The following is a 19,307-nucleotide window of genomic DNA, read 5'->3' as shown; positions in this document are numbered from 1 at the left end:
CACCAGGTTAAATTATGGATGCAAGATGGCTTCCAGCATCTTGTCTGTGATGCTAGAGGACATTTGAAGGGCAATGCTAAGCGTAAGGAACTTTGCTCTAGTAAACAGATTCAAACATTGAATGCTAGAAATTGTCACGGTCTGGAGAGAAGAGATTTGAAGATTACAGGCAGAGGCAATACATAAACCTAGATTGTCTACATTTAATGGTTCTGCTCACTTTCTGACTTGTTAAAAAATAAACTTAGGCAACCCACATTTCTGTCTGGCCATATTTTTGAGACCTCCAACCTAACTGTTGCTAGGCCAAATTCTTGGGACACAAGACACAGGAGGAAACAGCTGCCCCTGGAAAGAAAGGAAGGGCAACTAATGGCACCTGAAAGCAAATTTATGAGTCACATGATTCAAGGATCTGAAACAGAGGGATCCTGGAGGGCCCTCCTGGGTAGGAATCCTTTCCCTGTCCCATATTTCTCATTTGCAGAAAAAGGGCTTCAGCCTCCTAGGCCTTCCCTGAGTTCCAAATAGCACATTCAATCAGGAAAGTAAGAGAATGCAGAAACAAAGGAAGAATGATCAAGAAACTATAATTCAGTGATTTAAGCCGAGTCCTGGTTCTTCCTCAAGGGGTGTTGTTGCTGTTCAATTGCTAAGTCATGTCTGTGACCCCACGGACTGCAGCACACCAGGCTTCCCTGTCCTTCACTATCTCCTGGAGCTTGCTCAAACTCATGTCCATTGATTTGTTGATGCTATCCAACCATCTCATCACCCACTTCTCCTCTTGCCCTCAATCTTTCCCAGCATCAGGCTCTTTTCCAAGGGATACACTTAATGATATCTTTGAGTTCTTCTGAAGGAACTAAGGCCCACACCAGGGTGGAGGATGGTAACTTCAGGCTGAGCACAAAGTTCCTGGAACCACTCTGTTATCTCACCCACCAACCAATCAGAAGAGAATCACACACACTATAGCCCTCACCCCAAATTTTACCTATAAAAATTTCTCCCTAAATGGCATCAGAGAATTGGGGTTTTTGAGCGTAAGCCACCTCATGCCTGTTGCTTGGTCCTCCAGTAAGTTTCTGCTCCACACTCTGATGTTTTGGTTGTTTGGCCTCACTGTGCAATGGGCACATGACCTTATCTTCAGTAACAGACTGATTTCTTACAAATGATTTTTTCCTGCCAATCTGGATTTGGAAAGGAAAGGACAAAATGAAACCTACCTTCCTATCTGGAGCAGGCACCACAGATAGAAACAGTGATGAGCCAGCTGACTTTGGTATCAACTACAAATTGGCGCTTGCCATCTACCTATCTACTGCTGCAAGGATTAAGTTATATGCTGCTACGGGTGCTGACCTTCAACATCCCCTGAAAGGAATTCAGGGTGAAGATCAGAAATGAAGCACTCAGTTGCAAGGGTGGGGGATGGCAGGACAGGTCTTTCAGATAGATGATTTCAGGAGCCCAGTTCTTGTATCTCCCCATACCAAGAAAAGCACTAAAATCCTTCATGGTAATGACTGTTCCCTGTAATTAGCAAAGGCTTCACGAGACTAGTAGAAACTTTCTGGAAAAACATGTGCTTGATTGCATGTATTCCCCCTTCACCAAAAATCATGTATATACTGACCATTCCCCCCACCAACTCCTTGGAACAGTTTCTCAGAGCTATCTGAGGTGCTGTTTCCTGGGCTGCAGTTTTCACTCTGCCCCAAATAAAACTGAATTAGCAATTCTCACATCATGCCTTTTTTTTTTAAGTCCACATAACTATTCTTACAGGTTTCCCATGCTGCTAGTGGTAAAAACAAACAAACAAACAAACAAACAAAAACCCATCTGCCAATGCAGGAGACGGACAGGGGTTTGAGATCTGATTCGGGAAGATCCCCTGGGGGGAGGGCATGGCAACTCACTCCAGTATTCTTGCCTGGAGAATCCCATAGACAGAAGAGCCTGGTGGGCTATATAGTCCATAGGATTGCAAAGAGTTGGACATGACTGAAGCAACTTAGCACCACACAAGTATTCTCATCTTTGGCCGGCTCCTGCCAGATTTCCCTGGATCCTCTCTGCAGGTTCTGGAGAGAGTAGTGTGTCCCAGTGGCCATCAGGAACTTTAAAGAAGGAAAAAGAATTTTGCTTCTATCCTTTATGGTGAGTGTTGGCTGAGAAAACCCCATTTTCTTCAGGACACATCTTCTCAAAGGCATGTCATACATGGATAAGCTTTTCTAGCTTAAAAGTTCTCCACTGTGGCCGTTGTAATTCATAATTATCTTTGGGAAGCTTAACTTGCTTGTTCAGCCTTCAAACAAAATTTTACTTGCTGGAGGCCTTACTCTGGACCCAATCCAGCGTAAATTGGACCCGGTCTGATCTTCCACCGGGTCTGGTTTAGGGGTCGGACCAGGTCTGTCACTGGAAACAGTTCTATATCTGTGTCCCATGCCACCCAACTCAGGCCAGTTTGGGGATCCAGGCCGTGGGGAAAAAAAAAATCCTCAAAACGAAAAAAATGCTCACAACAGTGAACACTCCTAACACACAATCTATGGATGGAGGATTAGAGGGAACTTACCCACCACCTCCAGAGGCAGTGAGGAAGCAGCGACTCAAGGGACTCCTCAGGTACCTTCGCTGCTGTTGCTCGCTGCCGCTGAGGGCCGTCAAAGGTCTCCTTGTTTCTCTCTTCAGTCACCAGACCTGTGTTAATATAAACCGAGGCATATTAAAAATTCTGTTTGAGCAAAAATGGATTCAAATTGTGCAGCATCCAAATTAGCAGTTAAGAAGGAGCCCCAGGGGTCAGTGCAAAGTGGCATTTGCATTCAGAAAGGAGGCGGGACAAGAAGTTACTAGACAAAAAGCAGATTGAGTATTGTAGGGTTACTTTTCTTTAGGGGATGGTGGGGGTCTATCAGGCAGATTACTTAACTGATGCTGATTAGGCAATTTCTGATCACTAGTTTAAGATTCTATTTCTGGGAATGGAAACTAAAGTTAATTCAGTTGGTGACATGGGTCTTAGCCTAAGAAACTCCATTTGGGGCAAGTTGCCTTATTTTTAACAGACCCATCAGAAAGCATGTGGATTGCTATTTGATTTGCTGTTTCATGTCTGGTTGGTTCAGCAGCTCACGGGGGGAGACTCAAGAAGGAGGAGATATATGTATACATTTGGCTGATTCACAGTTGTCCTATAGCAGAAACTGACACAACATGGTAAAGCAATTATATGCTAATTTAAAAAAGAAATTTACAACTGAAATGTGTTTAGAGGAGAGAGGCTACCATGATAGGGAAGAATTTGCAACTTTGTGCTATGACAGATGGTTGAAAGAATAGGAAACTTTGGTCTGAGGAAAGGCAAACCTTTAGAAATCTGGTGGCTGTTTTCAAACAATTTAAGGGAGAGAGTGTTAACACCATGAAAGCAGAAACTCTCTTCTCAGTGCTGTATTACAGGCTGCAAGACAGTATCTATCATCTAGAAGGTGCCTGATTAATATTCTTTTTCTTACAAACAAATGAATGAAGAAGAGAAATTAACATGCTCTTTTTGGCCCCAAAGGGTAGAATTTAGACTAATTGAATAGGGATTAAAGGGAGGTTGATTTGGATTCAGTAGAAAATCAAATAGTATAATGGTTAAAATCAAGGACTCTGGGTTAGAGTCCTGGGCTGGAATCTAGTTTCACCACTGTTTAACCATGTGTCCTGGAAAAAGGCAGAGAATTATGTCTCAATTCCTTAATCTCTTATATAGGGTTAAAAATAACAATAACAAGTACATCTTAGGGCAGTCAGCACAATGCCTACCTTATAGTTAGGTGATCAAGAAGGATTAACTATTGTTGTTGTTGTTGTTATTCATCTCATAACCCTTTGAGCTCACTAAAGAGGTCTCCTGGTACATGATAGGAGGAGAAACAATTCACTACATCATTAAATTGTTATCTTACAGAAGAGATTCTTTAACTGGATACAAGGTCAGACTAAAATCTCTCTGCTTTTAACTGTAGAAAAATTCCAGAACTATAAACCACACCCCCAAAACAAGAACTCTAGAGTAGTGGCTGGGAATAAGTGTTGCGGAAGGAGAAGGTTTTTTTGGCCCTCATAAAAGATAAGGTAATAAACTCAACTTCCACTATTATAACGTTCCCCTTCTCTGGAGAAATAAGGAATGCAGGACGGTTTCCCTTAGTATTTGAAATTTAAAGCTATCAGACAAAAACAGTATACAAAAAAAATTTTTGTCCATTGGAGAAGTAAACTTGTTTGAAATTAAACTTTTTTGAGTATTTTTTTTATAGTCAATGATTTCTTATAGTTTATGGAGCCTCCTGAAGAATAGGAACATGAAAAACATTGAACATTTTATTTCCATTTCTCTTGCCCAGTTTAGCCCCTAAAAACCTTTGCTTATTCCAACTAAGTTAAAATAAAACGTATTTGCATAATAAAGGAGGCAATTACATAAAAATGTCCTAAGCTCTACACTGCCAACAATTTCCTTTGTTTTCATTCATTATGTAAGCAGTACCTAACTTTTAGCTAAAAATGTGAAAAATGGAGGTAATAAAATGATGTTCATGAAAAAGGAGTAATACAGATTTTTGCTTTTCAACAAATAGACACTCACTGGAAAGCCAACAAACATCAAAAATAAAAATGGCTATTTGGAGATCAGGTCAAAAAACAGATTGGAGGAGCTCCATTTGTGGCCATGCATTTTTTAAAAAGATGATAATATTATATGTTGCAGGGACAGGGACCCCTTCCAGGGCCCAGAACTGGGCTCTTGTCTAACACTCGGAAATGAATTGTCCAAGGAGACACGTGTGCTGACAAAGCAAGAGACTTTATTGGAAAAGGGCACCCGGGTGGAGAGCAGTAGGGTAAGGGAACCCAGGAGAACAGCTCTGCCACGGTGGCTTGCAGTCTTGGGTTTTATGGTGATGGGATTCATTTCTGGGTTGTCTTTAGCCAATCATTCTGACTCAGTGGGCTGGAGAGAATAGCTGCTGCACTGGATTCCCCTGTGGGACATCCCTGGTGGCTCAGACGGTAAGGAGTCTGCCTGTAACGCGGGAGACCCTGGTTCAATCCCTGGGTTGGGAAGATCCTCTGGAGAAGGAAATGGCAACCCATTCCAATATTCTCACCTGGAAAATCCAATGGATGGAGGAGCCTGGCAGGCTACAGTCCATGGGGGTTGCAGAGTCGGACATGACTGAGTGACTTCACTTCTTCTTTTGACTCAGAGTCCTTCCTGGTGGTACACGCCTTATTCAACCAAGATGGATGCCAGAGAGGATTCTGGGAGGTGGCTGGACATGTGGTGTCTCCTTTTGACGTTTCCTGAACTCTTCCGGTTGATGGTGGCTGATTAGTTCCGTGTTCCTTACTCAGACCGCCTGTCGTAAAACAACGCATGAAAATGGTTACTATGGTGCCTGGCCAGGATGGGCAGTTTCACTCAGTGTGTTTCCCCTAACGTTATAGATGACTGTTCTACTTATTGCATGTGTAGTGATGAATAAGGCATGTAAAATAAATTTAATACTATTTGGGGGGCTTTTTATTGTTCCCTGTTGAAGGAAGAAAAAGACTAACAGAAAGTGGCAGATTAGGAATCTAGTTGTGTTGTCAAACAGTTGTGTTAGAAACAGAAAAATAAACACAAAGAAAACAAGTGGGAAAATAAGAAAAATGCATACCTGTGGAAATTAGAGGAGCAAAAAGCAGAGGAAACATGTGTAGTATAAAAACAATAATAATAATAATAAAGATAAGCACCTAAATAGAAAGAGAATGAGAAGCAGAGAGAAAGACAGTGAAAATTTAGGAAGTTTCATACTGAATGTAATTCTTTAAAGCTATATTCAGAGTAAGTTATTATATTTTGAACTGCTTATGCTAAATATCAGGGCTTTTTAAAACTCTTATTTACTGAGATATATGTGTTTTTCTTTAAACTTACAGCTATATGTTTGAAATAAATTTTTTTTGGTTTCTGAAGAACTTTAAAATACTCAAAAAATGGCTGAATAGAAATCAACTTTCAAATCTTAACAATGTAAATTAGCCCTTAATGTCTTGTAAAGTTAATGAAAATTAATAAAGATAAGAGAAGCTAACTTGTACTGAGTAATAATCCTATGTCCCAGACCCTATGTTAAATGCTTCCCTTGCATTGTCCCATTGAATTCCCACAAGAACCACCCCCAACCCCCCAACCCACCCCCAGAGCCTCATTTTAGGAATGAGAAAACTGAGATTCTCATTCACTCAGGGTTATAACTAGTAAAACTGCAGAGTTCCTTGGCTTATCTGTCATGTTACACTCTATCCATCTCTCACTTATAACTGCTACTGCCTTGATCTATATCAGCATTTATAGCCTCCCCTTCTTTAAAAGTAATTACTCCAGGTTCCCTGAACCTACCATGCTCTCTGGCCTCTGCATTACATCTCTGAATTATCATTATTGCTCAACTCCCCACCACCACCACCACCATTCTATTTCTCTCTCTCTCACACACACATATTATTCCCACACCCTCCATCTGTCTCATTTTTTTCTTGGCTTATCAGATGAAGGTATGACCTCTGAGAATTCTTTCTTCATACAACTCTTCTTAAGTGTCCCCTCTTTTTGTTCCTTTTACGTGCTTGCCAATTTCTCAAACATTTTTTCAAGATCTCTGCCACTGCAGAAGCCCTGGTCTCTCCAAAGTCTTCTAACCTTTCCTCTTTTCTTGATTTTCTAGGCATCTAAAGCACTCTCAGGTATTTGAGTCAGGTCAGTGAATCCATTTCATAGCCAAACACACATCTCCTTCCCCAGTGCATGCTCACCAAGAAAATCAGTGGTATCTAGTAGAGGTAAAACGTGAAGACCAACAAAATTTTCCATAGAATTTGGACAATGGAATCCATCCCTAAAACACTCTCTCAAGTCTAACCCCTCTTCTCCATTTCCTCAAATACCACCCTCTCGAAGCCCAGCATTACTGCTGATATGACTGAATATAACTCACTAGGTGCTCTACCTGCCCAAGGTTATTCAGCCTGTCTTCCTTCCAATATATCCTCCTACTCTGTACACTTCATGCAAACATATGTGCTTAGTTGTTTCAGTCGTGTCCTACTCTTTACAATCTTATGGACTGTAGCCCACCAGGCTCCTCTGTCCATGGGATTTTCCTGGCAAGAATACCGGAGTGGGTTGCCATTTCCTCCTCCAGGGAATCTTCCCAACCGAGGGACTGACTGAACTTGTGTCTCCTGCATCTCCTTCATTGGCAGGCAGATTCTTTACCACTGTGCCACCCGGGAACCCTCGCTTCTAGACCACAAAATAATTAAAGTAGTCCTTTAATGAAAAAGCTGTAATGGCTACACATTGTCTACTAAAGAAGGTCCCAATTTAGCCTGGTGGTTATAAGCCCTTAATGTCTTTCTGCATTCCTTTTTTATCTGTCACTTTTACCTATTTAATAAACATCACTTAAGATATTGGTTCTCAAATTTTAGACTCAATGAGAATCCCCTGGAGAGTTTCTTTACAATTTTAGTGGCCTAACCTCACCTTGCAGATATTTCGAATCAGTGGAGTTGGGGGTGAATCCCCCAAATTCCTAGTTTACCTCAGTTTTTAAGCCTCCCATGAATTTTTTCCTGCTCTCCCAAACTGTTATCTTCCACTTTCCCATAAAAATATGTTGGTTCCTTTCTTATTATAACCACAGTCAATCTTGAATTATAAGAAAGTGTGCTAATCTTTATGTGTTTGTTGGAGTTTCCTAGGGGGAGTAATTGAGGCCTAAGTATTTCTGTATTCTGTATTACATAAACACAGCACTTTCTCTAATAAATGAAAGTTAATTTATATCAAGAATGCTGTGGTGACCAAAATTTTTAAAGAGTTGGGGTTCCTGCTTTCATATTATCTGAAAATTGAGATTTAAAAATTGACGTGTGGAGAAAGACAACTTTTCTTTATCCAATTATGTTCAGTAACTGGAGTCTACAAATTAAACTGATCTATAATGGCACCCCACTCCAGCACTCTTGCCTGGAAAATCCCATGGACGGAGGAGCCTGGTGGGCCGCAGTCCATGGGGTCGCTGAGAGTCGGACACGACTGAGCGACTTCACTTTCACTTTTCACTTGCCTGCATTGGAGAAGGAAATGGCAACCCACTCCAGTGTTCTTGCCTGGAGAATCCCAGGGACGGGAGAGCCCGGTGGGCTGCTGTCTATGGGGTTGCACAGAGTCGGACACGACTGATGCGACTTAGCAGCAGCAGCATAACAGATTGACAGGAGAAAAATGACTGATTCATATCCATATAAAAGCTAACAAAAAAGTCACTAGCTTATTAAATGGTTAAACTTAGAGGTGTATATGCTTAACTCAGTAGGGGAAAAGGAAGAAGAAGAAAAGGGATCTATGGGAAGAACAAAGAGATACAAATGGGTTTTTAGGAGAGCTGCTGCTGCTGCTAAGTCACTTCAGTCATGTCCGACTCTGTGAGACCCCATAGACGGCAGCCCACCAGGCTCCCTCGTGCCTGGGATTCTCCAGGCAAGAATACTGGAGTGCAAAAGATGAAAAAGTGCGTGATGTTTGTCTATGCTGGTGGGAATGGTCCTTCTGTCTTCTTCAGTGACTTACTTTCATTTACTATAGGTTTACTCTTCTTTCTGTTCCCTGTAGAGCTGCCCCAGAAAGGGAATGACAGCAGTCTTATCTCCCAGAAGTTGCCTGAATCTCTGGATGAGCTGTTGCTTCTGTTCAGTAGATAAAATCCTGCACATTTAGGATGGGAGAAAGGGCCACTATCCATGGAAAAAAGAAAGCCAGACCTTCGGAAGGTTAAGACTAAAAGACTGGGGGTTTTATGCCTGCTGCCCTCCTCTCTCTGCTTCCAGTGTAGGAGGCAGTGAGAACAAGGCTTCTTAGGGGTGAGAGGAAAGGAAATTGAAGCACAGGGAGATGGACCTAAGCATCAAGGAGGGTTATCTTCAAGGAAAAGATGATCACTGCTCTCGAGAGTGTCGTCCCCATGCTTGATTTGCCACTTGTTTCACACCAACATTCTCCCAAACCCCTGCCCAGTGTAAATGATGCTCTCATATCTTGTTCCTGCCTTTACCTATCTTGACCACATTTAGTTCTAGTTCTATTGGAAGACAGTGAAGTGTATCATGCTTACAAATTGTGTCTATGGGAACAAAAATGGGCATTTTGCACACCTAACTAGGAAGAAGGAGCTGTACTAATTGATAATTTTGGAAAGCAAGACAGAGTTTTCCTCTCAGACATTCAAAAACTCAAAGCCAGAAGTTACTTACCTGATAAAAAGTACTTTCAAGCAAACATCATTGAGAGAGACTGGTATCAATGATGTTAAGTTCTGAAAGAGAGAAGAGGGATAATTTGGTTTGTTCTGAGGAATCTGGGTGAAATACTCTATTTGAATGTTACTGGAGAAGAAAGAGAATGAGGCTGGGACAGAGCAAAGTCCCCTAACACCCTGCATCTGCTTCCTCAAGACAGCATTGGCTGGAAGTCAGTTCAAGTGGTAGGCAAGGAACTAAAACTTACCACTGTGAGAAAACTCACCACTGTAACAGGATCCTTTTAGCAGTGAGAGATCTGCGCTTTGGTCCCAGGAGAGGAAATTGTGAACTTCCCTAGAAGGGATAGAAGGAGAAAGCAGGAGCAGGTAGCTCTGCCCTCTGCACTCTGATCTGTGTGTCCTTGACAGTCCTGTACTGTCAACACATCTGCACTGAAGTGATGTTCCTCTTAGAACCCAGGATACTGAGGCGGGAAGACCTCAGCTAGGTATGATTCCCAGTGTGGCCCTGACACTTGCCCATGAAGTTGCTGTGTAGTTATCCACCCGTCCTTTCAGAACAAAGGGAATTTCAGGGGTCACTTTCAGAGGTTATTCCTTAAAAAGGAAAACAGTGGGTTGTGCATCAGATGGAGGCATCTGCCTCTGTATGCCTTGATTTCTGATTGCTACCATTAAATAGTCATCAAATTCCCCACCTAAAATTCCCCTTTAAAAACACAGAGTAGAGATGGTGTATATGTCAGTATCCCCTCTACGATGCATCCATGCCTCAGAAGCCACTGAAGTGTGCTCTACCACAACCATTTGAAATTAGTTGTGAGTGAGCAAGGTTTGCAAGGGTAAGTTGTTCCCCCTGAACTGGGAGAGCACATTAAATGTAAAAGAAGGGGAAAAACAGCTATAAGGGACATTGAGGACAAGATTGGCCCAATTGTATAAAGTAAGGAACAGAGTGAAACCAAATCAGGCATTAGAATAGGATTTCCCAGGGCTCAAATTATGCCTATATCATATTAATATTCAAATGATTTTTAGGGCTCCTTTCCCTTCATCCCTGGATTTCCCTGGTGGCTCAGAGGGTAAAGCATCTGCCTGCAATGCAGGAGACCCAGGTTCAATCCCTGGGTTGGGAAGATCTCCTGGAAAAGAAATGGCAACCCACTCCAGTATTCTTGCCTGGAGAATCCCATGGACAGACTGTCCACGGGGTCGCAAAGAGTTGGACACGACTGAGCAATTTCACTTCACTTCCCTTCATCCCAGCTAAGGTTTTCGGTTCTCTCTGCTAAGTCTCAGGTAGACCTAGGCCATCACCTGACCCAGCTTCTAAATCTTAATCTTCACCTGTTCATCCTACTGTTCTCGCCTGGTTGTATCTGCTGCCCAGGGCAGGCTCGGTGTAAGTCATGTCCATCAGTCTCCAGAGATCAACTTAATTTAAATGAGCATATCCTTGTTGTTGCAAACAAGAGGGGGTTTTGTTGATGTTTCTGGAAAACTGGGAAGGAGTCATTCTCCTACAAAAGAAGTACTGCCTTTATTTACTCAAAGCCACTGGAAAAAAAAGATTGATGGGCCAAGGTTTGCATTATACCATATGTGTAACACAAAGAGTCTGTATTCAGTGTTGCTATGTCTTGATGTGTTCAGTTCCGTTCAGTTCAGTCACTCAGTCATGTCCGACTCTTTGCGACCCCATGAATTGCAGCACACCAGGCCACCCTGTCCATCACCAACTCCCGGAGTTCACTCAAACTCACGTCCATCGAGTCGGTGATGCCATCCAGCCATCTCATCCTTTGTCGTCCCTTCTCCTCCTGCCCCTAATCCTTCCCAGCATCAGAGTCTTTTCCAGTAAGTCAATTCTTCATATCAGGTGGCCAAAGTATTGGAGTTTCAGCTTTAGCATCAGTCCTTCCAAAGAACACCCAGGGCCGATCTCCTTTAGAATGGACTAGTTGGATCTCCTTGCAGTCCAAGGGACTCTCAAGAGTCTTCTCCAATACCACAGTTCAAAAGCATCAATTCTTTGGTGCTCAGCTTTCTTCATAGTCCAACTCTCACATCCATAAATGACCACTGGAAAAACCATAGCCTTGACTAGATGGACCTATATTGGCAAAGTAATGTCTCTGCTTTTCAATATGCTATCTAGGTTGGTCATAACTTTTCTTCCAAGGAGTAAGCATATTTTAATTTCATGGCTGCAGTCACCATCTGCAGTGATTTTGGAGCACCCCCCCCCAAAAGTCTGACACTGTTTCCCCATCTATTTCCCATGAAGTGATGGGACCAGATGCCATGATCTTCATTTTCTGAATGTTGAGCTTTAAGCCAACTTTTTCACTCTCCTCTTTCAGTTTCATCAAGAGGCTTTTTAGTTCCTCTTCACTTTCAGAGAAGACAATGGCAACCCACTCCAGTACTCTTGCCTGGAAAATCCCATGGATGGAGGAGCCTGGTAGGCTGCAGTCCATGAGGTCACTAAGAGTTGGACACGACTGAGCGACTTCACTTTCACTTTTCACTTTCATGCACTGGAGAAGGAAATGGCAACCCACTCCAGTGTTCTTGCCTGGAGAATCCCAGGGACGGGGGAGTCTGGTGGGCTGCTGTCTATGGGGTCGCACAGAGTCAGACATGACTGAAGTGACTTAGCAGCAGCAGCAGCATACTGATTCGCTGGCCTATAAGACTATTATAAATGCTAATGGGAGATTCAAACTAAAGGGCTTCTTTCCAAAGATTCTTATGGCATTTGCGTATGATTACCCAGATTTTGCAACAAATGTACCCTCATGTTTAATTTGCTCTTGTCATCTCTGCTTACCTTTTCACCTGGGGTTCTCTTCCCAAATGCTTAACTGCAAGGAACCCTTTCCTATTCCAGAGAATATATTTCTAATGTGCTTTATTGCACCATATTTGGGGCATTTCCTTTTATTTTAGACTGGCAGAAAATTACATCAATGCCAATGCAGTGAGGTTTGGGGGCAAGGAGGCTGGAGTTTGGCTGTTTTTAAACTCTCTTACCTAAGTAGGTTCTGCAGAGTGTTTGAACTGTACTTCCTTGAAGAATAATTTTGTTTATTGTAAAATTGGTTAACAATGAAAATTGTTACTAGACCATGTACAGGCTAAGACCATCATTTAGCCATTCAAAATCTCAGGGAGCACTCCTGTCAAGGAGAGCCATAGAGCAAGACCTCAGGAGTCAGAGGGAGGTGACAGAAGGAAGGTTCTCTTTCATTTCCTACCTCTTCTAACTTCTGCTTTACTCATTTGCTATAAATGAAGTGTGCATTTCCTATATTCACTCACTTGTTCTTTGGCATCATTATCTTCACTTCAGTTCAGTCTCTCAGTCGTGTCTGACCCTTTTCGATCCCATGAACTGCAGCACACCAGGCCACCCTGTCCATCACCAACTTCCCAGAGTTCACTCAGACTCACGTCCATCGAGTCAGCGATGCCATCCAGCCATCTCATCCTCTGTCGTCCCCTTCTCCTCCTGCCCTCAATCCCTCCCAGCATCAGAGTCTTTTCCAATGAGTCAACTCTTCACATGAGGTGGCCAAAGTACTGGAGTTTCAGCTTTAGCATCATTCCTTCCAAAGAAATTCCAGGGCTGATCTCCTTCAGAATGGACTGGTTGGATCTCCTTGCAGTCCAAGGGACTCTCAAGAGTCTTCTCCAACACCACAGTTCAAAAGCATCAATTCTTCAGTGCTCAGCTTTCTTCACAGTCCAACTCTCACATCCATACATGACCACTGGAAAAACCATAGCCTTGACTAGATGGACCTTTGTTGGCAAAGTCATGTCTCTGCTTTTCAATATGCTATCTAGGTTGGTCATAACTTTCCTTCCAAGGAGTAAGCGTCTTTTAATTTCATGGCTGCAATCACCATCTGCATTGATTTTGGAGCCCCAAAAAATAAAGTCTGACACTGTTTCCACTGCTTCCCCATCTATTTCCCATGAAGTGATGGGACCGGATGCCATGATTTTTGTTTTCTGAATGTTGAGTTTTAAGCCAACTTTTTCACTCTGCACTTTCACCTTCATCAAAAGGCTTTTTAGTTCCTCTTCACTTTCTGCCATAAGGGAGGTGTCATCTGCATATCTGAGGTTATTGATATTTCTCCCAGAAATCTTGATTCCAGCTTGTGCTTCCTCCAGTCCAGCATTTCTCATGATGTATTCTGCATATAAGTTAAATAAACAGGGTGACAATATACAGCCTTGACATACTCCTTTTCCTCTTTGGAACCAGTCTGTTGTTCCATGTCCAGTTCTAACTGTTGCTTCCTGACCTGCATACAAATTTCTCAAGAGGCAGGTCAGGTGGTCTGGTATTCCCATCTCTTTCAGAATTTTCCACAGTTCATTGTGATCCACACAGTCAAAGGCTTTGGCATAGTCAATAAAGCAGAAATAGATGTTTTTCTGAAACTCTCTTGCTTTTTTGATGATCCAGCGGATGTTGGCAATTTGGTCTCTGGTTCCTCTGCCTTTTCTAAAACCAGCTTGAACATCTGGAAGTTCACGGTTCATGTATTGCTGAAGCCTGGCTTGGAGAATTTTGAGCATTACTTTACTAGCGTGTGAGATGAGTGCAATTGTGCAGTAGTTTGAGCATTCTTTGGCATTGCCTTTCTTTGGGATTGGAATGAAAACTGAACTTTTCCAGTCCTGTGGCCACTGCTGAGTTTTCCAAATTTGCTGGCATATTGAGTGCAGCACTTTCACAGCATCATCTCTCAGGATTTGAAATAGCTCAACTGGAATTCTATCACCTCCACTAGCTTTGTTGGTAGTGATGCTTTCTAAGGCCCACTTGACTTCACATTCCAGGATGTCTGGCTCTAGGTCAGTGATCACACCATCGTGATTATCTGGGTCGTGAAGATCTTTTTTGTACAGTTCTTCTGTGTATTCTTGCTATCTCTTCTTAATATCTTCTGCTTCTGTTAGGTCCATACCATTTCTGTCCTTTATCGAGCCCATCTTTGCATGAAATATTCCCTTGGTTATCTCTAATTTTCTTGAAGAGATCTCTAGTCTTTCCCATTCTGTTGTTTTCCTCTATTTCTTTGCATTGATTGCTGAGGAAGGCTTTCTTATCTCTCCTTGCTATTCTTTGGAACTCTGCATTCAAATGGGTATCTTTCCTTTTCTCCTTTGCTTTTCACTTCTCTTCTTTTCACAGCTATTTGTAAGGCCTCCTCAGACAGCTATTTTGCTTTTTTGCATTTCTTTTCCATGGGGTTGGTCTTGATCCCTGTCTCCTGTATAATGTCACGAACCTCAGTCCATAGTTCATCAGGCACTCTATGTATCAGATCTAGTCCCTTAAATCTATTTCTCACTTCCACTGTATAATCTTAAGATATTTGATTTGGGTCATACCTGAATGGTCAGGTGGTTTTCCCTACTTTCTTCAATTTATGTCTGAATTTGGCAATAAGGAGTTCACGATCTGAGCCATAGTCAGCTCCTGGTCTTGTTTTTGCTGACTCTATAGAGCTTCTCCATCTTTGGCTGCAAAGAATATAATCAATCTGATTTCGGTGTTGACCATCTGGTGATGTCCATGTGTACAGTCTTCTCTTGTGTTGTTGGAAGAGGGTGTTTGCTATGACCAGTGCATTTTCTTGGCAAAACTCTATTAGTCTTTGCCCTGCTTCATTCCGTATTCCAAGGCCAAATTTGCCTGTTACTCCAGGTGTTTCTTGACTTCCTACTTTTGCATTCCAGTCCCCTATAATGAAAAGGACATCTTTTTGGAGTGTTAGTTCTTAAAGGTCTTGTAGGTCTTCATAGAACTGTTCAACTTCAGCTTCTTCAGCGTTACTGGTTGGGGCATAGACTTGGATTACTGTGATATTGAATGGTTTGTCTTGGAAATGAACAGAGATCATTCTGTCGTTTTTGAGATTGCATCCAAGTAGTGCATTTCAGACTCTTTTGTTGACCATGATGGCCATTCCATTTCTTCTGAGGGATTCCTGCCCACAGTAGTAAATATAATGGTCATCTGAGTTAAATTTACCCATTCCAGTCCATTTTAGTTCGCTGATTCCTAGAATGTTGATGTTCACTCTTGCCATCTCTTGTTTGACCACTTCCAATTTGCCTTGATTCATGGACCTGACATTCCAGGTTCCTATGCAATATTGCTCTTTATAGCATCAGACCTTGCTTCTATCACAAGTCACATCCACAACTGGGTATTGTTTTTGCTTTGGCTCCATCCCTTCATTCTTTCTGGAGTTATTTCTCCACTGATCTCCAGTAGCATGTTGGGCACCTACTGACCTGGGGAGTTCCTCTTTCAGTATCCTATCGTTTTGCCTTTTCATACTGTTCATGGGGTTCTCAAGGCAAGAATACTGAAGTGGTTTGCCATTCCCTTCTCCAGTGGACCACATTCTGTCAGACCTCTCCACCATGACCCGCCCATCTTGGGTGGCCCCACCAGCATGGCTTAATTTCATTGAGTTAGACAAGGCTGTGGTCCTAGTGTGACTAGATTGACTAGTTTTCTGTGAGTATGGTTTCAGTGTGTCTGCCCTCTGATGCCCTCTTACAACACCTACCGTGTTACTTGGGTTTCTCTTACCTTGGATGTGGGCTATCTCTTCACGACTGCTCCAGCAAAGCGCAGCTGCTGCTCCTTACCTTGGACGAGGGGTATCTCTTCACTGCCACCCCTTCTGACCTGGAACATGGAATAGCTCCTGTGGGCCCTCCTGCGCCCGCACAGCCACGGCTCCTTGGAGGTGGGGTTGCTCCTCCTGGCCGCCGCCCCTGACCTCGGACGTGGGGTAGTTCTTCTCGGCTGTTCCTGCACCGTTGCAGCCTGGCACTCTTGGCCGCTGCCCCTGAACTCGGACATAGGGTAACTTGGCCGCCTCCTCTCGGGCATGGGGTCCTCCCGGCTTCTGCCCCTGACCTCAGACATGGGGTAGCCGCCTGCGCTAAATGTGCTGGTCACAGCCGCCCGCGCTTAGGGAACTCAATCAATTAGAGGAAAGAAACACTGAAAGAAAAGGGACAGTTCATTGATATTTTGGAACCTCTTTAATCCAGAACCTTGAGAGGCAAAGAAAAGAGAGCAAGGCAGCTCTTTGAAAGGTGGATTTTGATTTACTTAAGAGGACTGGAGGCAGAGCCCAAGAACACTGTTGTAAACCTCTTGCTGGGACAATCATTAACTCTGGACTTAAGTATAAAAGACACTTCGAGCAGTTCAGCTCTGAAGACTAAGGAGAAAAAGATAGTCAATAATTGCAACTGATTATAGGGACTCAGCTTGAATTTTAGGTGTACATTGTTTGGTTTGTTTTACATCTCAGTTACCTGACACACTATTACCCCCACCCGCCTCTGCACCCCCCCCACCCCCCCACCCCACCCCCCCCACACACAAATTAATGAAGAAATAACTGTAAGATGTGTTCCTTGAAGGAACACTAGAGACGTATCCAGAGAGGGACACAGAGTGAGTGTCTCATTGGACTCAAGTCCCACCATCAGCCTTGATTTCTCAGATAGGCTCTGGGCCCCAAAGACAATGCCTGGGCCATGTGGGGAACTCCAGAGAGGCTTCACAAAGTATCTCCTTTCACTGTCTTTCAATGCCCACCTACACCAAGTTCCTATAACAAAGAAAGGGTCTGAAATAAAACCCAGCCTTCTGGTATACCTGTCTATGACTCCATACATGCTGGGACTGAGAGCTACAGGAGAAGAGAACAAGTACTGGAGGTGCCTAGGAGACCACATGCCTTCTGATTCTACTTGAGTTGACTTGTTGCCCTTGGGAGCCTGTGATCTACAGTCACTGTTCAGTAGCTGAGGTGCTTATGAGAGACAGTAGAGCAGAGACCATAGAGGGCTCACATACTTCTGGGTACAGGAAAATGAAGATCTCTCTTCAGAATTATTTTTTTTTTCCTCTGGATCAAAAAGACTATTCTTAGACAATTCTTGGGGAATAAGAAAAGACTGCTTAAAATTGTCATTTGATGGCATCTTCTCATGCTTATCTATGGTCCTCTGCCATGAAACCAAAGAACAGGAAACTCTGAAAAGAGAGAATGCTCCTTCCTTTGGTTCTTTCTTTTTCACTGTGTCCCATGACTTGAACTTGAGTGAGTAGTCTGAAGAAGGCAGAATAGTTTAGGATATACATCTTGAATTTTCATTTCTCCTTATTTCAGCTAATCTTTTCCCATCATGCTGACTGTTAAAGCATCTCCAAGGTTTTCATTGAAAAGACTTTGCATTCATGCTAAGACATTAGAACTAGCCCACCCAGGAGGAAAGGATAAAATTATTCACGCTCTAAGTGTCCATATGTAACTGAGGAGGCTCTGACTTGCCATGGCCACCCACACCACAGTGGTGATGTCTGAGTGAAAATTTGGCAGATAATGACAACCACAGTGATGGTGCCTGAGGCCCAGGGGTCTGATAGGACAATTTGCCTCCTTTAATTTAGCAGTGGGAAACTTGGATGCATATAGCTTCTTAAAGTATTCTTCACAAATGGTCTCTCGTGCTAAGAACTGATTCATGAAGACTCTCATAGATAGCTCTGATGGGCTTAGAGGAGCCTGTAAGAAGCAAGCCTTTCCCTGCCTCATGACTCTGCCTTTAAGCATGAGTGTAAAGTAGACAAGAATCTCAAGGAATGAGGACATTAGTTGAGGCACAGAATGCTGTTTTTTTTTTTTGTTTTTTTCCCTTGAGGGTCTTCTCTATATGTCAGGGCTTAAAATAATGGAGAACAAAACCTGGGAATTCAGGAGGCATAATAGAAGATGCAGTTTAAAGTTTTACTCCTCCTAATTCTGCAACAATGAATTTGTCCCCAAATTCCAGCTATAAAAGCCCACTCCCAGAGTTCCCTTGTGGTCTGTCCAGTGGTTAGAACTCAGCACTTTCACTGCCATGGCCCAGGTTTGATTTCTGATTGGGGAACTAAGATCCCACAAGCTGCATGTGGTGTAGCCAAAAATAAGTAAATAACTAAATAATTTTTTTAAAAGCCCACCCCAGTTCTATGGTACTAAACATAAAGCATATCACACAGTTTACTGATCTAAAATTTGATGGTATTCTTCCAGAAGGCAGATTTTTAAAAATAAGTAAATAAACATAGCCTGAAGGTCAAATTTAGAGAGATCTGGTTATGCTCTTGGATGGGAAAGATGCTCATTATGCAATGTAGGGATCTTACATCTCATTAAGGCTGGAAGAGAGAGGTAGATTGTCTATAAATGTTCTTTCCTGGAGAGGGAGCTCATAATAATTGATTCTCACTGAAGATCCCAACACTAGTGAAAAATTTGCTGAGAATTTTATAGAAACTTCTGACCACAAGAATAAAGCATATAGCTTACTTCCTATGGAATAAAAGTGCCCCCTTTAAGAAAATGACACCAGGAGACATGAATACTAATGAGTCAGCATCCTGCCCACCTAAGAGGCAACATGAAGTTTCCTCTCCAGTGCTGAGTCTCTTATCCTGAAGCATGTCATGAAAGCATCTCCTAGAAAGCTCTGAAGGGTTGAGAGACAAGGGAGCATTGTCTCTCAGCTTCCGTTTCACCCTTCACTACTTTGTTTTGTATTATTAGGGCTGGGACTATGCAAACTCCACTGCTACTTGGCCAGTAAACTCTGCCAGTAGCCAGTGCCAAAGGGAGACTGGAAGATCATCATAAGAAGGGACTGGTTCTCTCCCACTTGCACCCTGTGTACTTGAGGTTCCTGTGAGCATCATTGTAGCAATCTGGGAGGAGCAGGGAGGACAGGGGAGAAAGAAAGAAATGAGGGGAAATAAGGGAGGAAAAAGAGAACTTACAGAGAAAAACTCAGACATTATGTTTGTTCATCTAAGTA

The 19,307-nt window shown here is 42.8% G+C and overlaps 1 non-coding gene across 1 annotated transcript; it reads left to right on the top strand.

The window, feature by feature from the left end:
- The first annotated feature begins 10,453 nt into the window (after nucleotides 1-10,453).
- TRNAC-GCA (transfer RNA cysteine (anticodon GCA)) lies at nucleotides 10,454-10,525 on the top strand. Its single transcript has one exon. It is a non-coding gene; the product is annotated as a tRNA-Cys (tRNA).
- Nucleotides 10,526-19,307: the final 8,782 nt, after the last annotated feature.

Source organism: Bos javanicus, chromosome 7 (assembly GCF_032452875.1).
Source record: "Bos javanicus breed banteng chromosome 7, ARS-OSU_banteng_1.0, whole genome shotgun sequence".
Taxonomy (NCBI): Eukaryota; Metazoa; Chordata; class Mammalia; order Artiodactyla; family Bovidae; genus Bos; species Bos javanicus.
The sequence above is the reverse complement of the archived record's forward strand: the minus strand, read 5'-3'. Positions and strand labels throughout refer to the sequence as shown.